Source organism: Schistocerca nitens, chromosome 3 (assembly GCF_023898315.1).
Source record: "Schistocerca nitens isolate TAMUIC-IGC-003100 chromosome 3, iqSchNite1.1, whole genome shotgun sequence".
NCBI classification, from domain to species: Eukaryota; Metazoa; Arthropoda; class Insecta; order Orthoptera; family Acrididae; genus Schistocerca; species Schistocerca nitens.
In genome coordinates, this window is record NC_064616.1 from 776,289,386 (window position 1) to 776,293,169 (window position 3,784).

At 47.8% G+C, this 3,784-nt stretch overlaps 1 pseudogene; it reads right to left on the reverse strand.

The window, feature by feature from the left end:
• Positions 1-569: 569 nt before the first annotated feature.
• Positions 570-687, reverse strand: LOC126250265 (5S ribosomal RNA; annotated as a pseudogene).
• Positions 688-3,784: the final 3,097 nt, after the last annotated feature.

The following is a 3,784-nucleotide window of genomic DNA, read 5'->3' on the forward strand; positions in this document are numbered from 1 at the left end:
TATATTTCAAATTGTTAGAAATGCGCAAAATATGGGACATTTGCAATCCCCGGAAACGCTCTTAAAACTCGGGGCATCCTTCGAAAATCGGGACATCTGCCAACATTAGCGTCCAGTTTCCGTGCTTGCACTGTGAGCTAAAAAGCCGCACCACTGTCAACTCGAACGTGACTGTATCTGGTCACGTGGCCCAGTTAGTTCCAGACATAGCCGACTCTACGTTCGCTTTGTTGAGTAGCATTTTAAGGAACAAATCAGAATGTCAAACTGTTATTACGCTCTAAGATAAAAAAAAGTGACACTCTACGAAGAATTATTCGAATGGGACGCAAATCAGTAGATCTGATGTACATGTACAGGCAAAATAAAAAGCACTCCGTCTTCAGGCTACAAGTGGCCCATCGGCACCATCCGACCGCCGTGTCATCCTCAGATGAGGATGTGGATAGGAGGGGCGTGTGGTCAGCATACCGCTCTCCCGGTCGTTATGATGGTTTTCTTGACCAGAGCCGCTACTATTCGGTCGAGTATCTCAGTTGGCATCACGAGGCTGAGTGCACCCTGAAAAATGGCAACAGCTCGTGGCGGCCCTGATGGTCACCCATCCAAGTGCCGGCCACGCCCGACAGCGCTTAACTTCGGTGATCTGACGGGAACCGGTGTGTCCACTGCGGCAAGGCCGTTGCCCTACAGGCAAACTAATGATTACTATATCAGAAAAATTGGAAGATTTATTGAAGAGAAAGAGCTTTACAAGTTGAGCGATTCAATAACACTTTGGTCCATCTCTGGCCCTTGTGCCAACAGTTATTGGGCTTAGATGGTATATGTCCTCTTGAGGGATATCGTGCCAAATTCTGTCCAATTGGCACGTTAAATAATCAAAATCCAGTGTAGGATGGAGGGCCCTGCCCATAATTCTCCAAACCTTCTCAATTGGAGAGAGATCCAGCGACCTTGCTGGACAAGGCAGGGTTTCGCAAGCGTGAGGCCAATCAGTAGACACTCTCATCTTGTGCGGGCGGGAATCATCTTGCTGAAATGTAGGCCCAGAATGGCTTGCCACGAAGGGCAACATAACGGAGAGTAGAGTATCCTCGCTGTACCACTGTTCTGCAAGGGTACCGCGGACGACAACGAAAGGAATCCTGCTGGGAAACGAAATGGCACCCCAGACCATCATTCCTGGTGTCAGGCCGTATGGCGGGCAACAGTCAGGTTAGTATCCCACCACTGTCCAGGGCGTCTCCAGACGCGTCTTCGCCTTGGAATCTCATGGACTGCAGTAGGATTGCCTTCAGTGATGTGGCCCGCTTCGAAATGAGCCCCGATGACCAGCCAAGACGTGTGTGGAGGCAACCTGGACAGCGTGGAATACCAACATAGCTGCAACCAAACAAACAGGGGTGACGGTATGGAGTGCTATTTCATTTCATAGCAGGACCCCTTTAGTTGTTATCCACGGCACCCTTACAGCACAGCGGTACGTCGACGACATTCTACGCTCCAGTTTGTTGCCATTCATCGGAAAACATTCTCGGCTGTCATTTCAGCATGCACACGGTGAGAGTTTCTACTGCTTGTCACTGTGCTTGCCAAATCCTACTTTGGCCAACAAAGTCGCTGGGTCTCTCCCACATTGAAAACGTTTGGAGTATTATGGGCAGGGACCTCCAACCAGTTCGGCATTTTGAAGATTTAAGGCGTCATTTGGTCAGAATTTGATGCATATCCCTCAGCAGAACGTCCAACAACGTTAACAATCAATCCCAAGCCGAATAACTGCTTGCACGAGGGCCAGGAGTGGACCAACACGTTATTGCCTTGTTCAGTTTCTGAAGCTTTTTCTCTTGGGTACATCATACAGTTTTTCTGTACGTGTATGTCACATGTATATCACATCCACCGATTTCCGTCCCATTCGGATAATTCTTTCGTCGTGCGTTGTTGACCTTTTTTTACCTTATGCTTTGCCGACATGTTTCGCGCCAGTGCCGGCCGGGGTGGCGAGCGGTTCTAGGCGCTACAATCTGGAACCGAGCGACCGCTACGGTCGCAGGTTCGAATCCTGCCTCGGGCATGGATGTGTGTGATGTCCTTAGGTTAGTTAGGTTTAAGTAGTTCTAAGTTCTAGGGGACTGATGACCTCAGATGTTAAGTCCCATAGTGCTCAGAGCCACTTTTTTTTTCGTGCCAGTAACGCTAATCATCAGACACAAAAAGATTTACTGTACCTTTAATTACCATTTATGTTAACTGTTTCTTCATTAATTAGATCCACATACTGATTGTGTCTCTGCAATTTATTGCGAGGGTCTCCGGTGGAGCCTCGAAAGCTATAACTCATGCAAGTTTGTTCTTAGGAAGCTGCGCTTCATTTATTTATTACGTACATATACCTAAAAATTCTGTTACTTTTTGATGTCTAATGGTCACCAACTACTCGTCCGCCTCGATAGCTGAGTGGTCAGCGTGACGGTTTGGCGTCCTACGGGCCCGGGTTCGATTCCCGACTGGGTCCGGGAATTTTCCGCTCAGGGACTGGGTGTTGTTTTGTCTTCATCATCATTTCATCCCCATCCGGCGCGCAAGTAGCCCAATGTGGCGTCGAATGTAATAAGAACTGCACCAAGGCGGCCGGACCTGCCCCGTAAAGGGCCTCCCGGCCAGTAACGTCAGACACTCATTTCCATACCAACGACTCGAACTGGTCGCTAACAAATGTAAATAAGAACACATTCTCATTGTGACACGTTGGGTAACATTCAAATACAATCCCCAAAATAAAACCTTATAGAGACGGTATTAGCGGTTACTTCACTATCATTCACAAATACAGAGAGTGGACAAAAATATGGAGATACCAAAACCATAACATACTACCATGCCTGATACAGTGTAGAAAAACCATTGACGTTCAGACCAGCTTCCTGTCGTCTCGGAATGGATAAATGCAGGTCCTGTGTGGTTTTCAAGGTAATTTTAGACCACTTTTCCTGCAAAACAGCAGCAATTTCAGGTAACGATGATGGAGGTGGATAGCGATCACCCACCCTCCTCTCCAATGTAGACCACAAAGGCTCAATAATATTGAGATCTGGAGACTGTGCTGGCCAGGGGAGATGCGACAATTCATTCTCGTCCTCATAAACCAATCTGGACAACGCGATCAGTGTGAACAGGGGTCCTGTTTTTTTTGGACCACAGCATACCATTTGAGGTACAAACCGAAAATGGTTATATAATTCTTGGCAGTAGTGGGACCTTGTAGAGTACATCTACATCTACGTCTACATTCATACTCCGCAAGCCACCCAACGATGTGTGGCGGAGGGCACTTTACGTGCCACTGTCATTACTTCCCTTTCCTGTTCCAGTCGCGTATGGTTCGGAGGAAGAACGACTGCCGGAAAGCTTCCGTGCGCGCTCGAATCTCTCTAATTTTACATTCGTGATCTCCTCGGGAGGTATAAGTAGGGGGAAGCAATATATTCGATACCTCATTCAGAAACGCACCCTTTTGAAACCTGGACAGCAAGCTACACCGCGATGCAGAGCGCCTCTCTTGCAGAGTCTGCCACTTGAGTTTATTAAACATCTCCGTAACGCTATCACGGTTACCAAATAACCCTGTGACGAAAGGCGCGGCTCTTCTTTGGATCTTCCCTATCTCCTCCGTCAACCCAATCTGGTACGTGTCCCACACCGATGAGCAATACTCAAGTATAGGTCGAACGAGTGTTTTGTAAGCCACCTCCTTTGTTGATGGGCTACATTTCCTAAG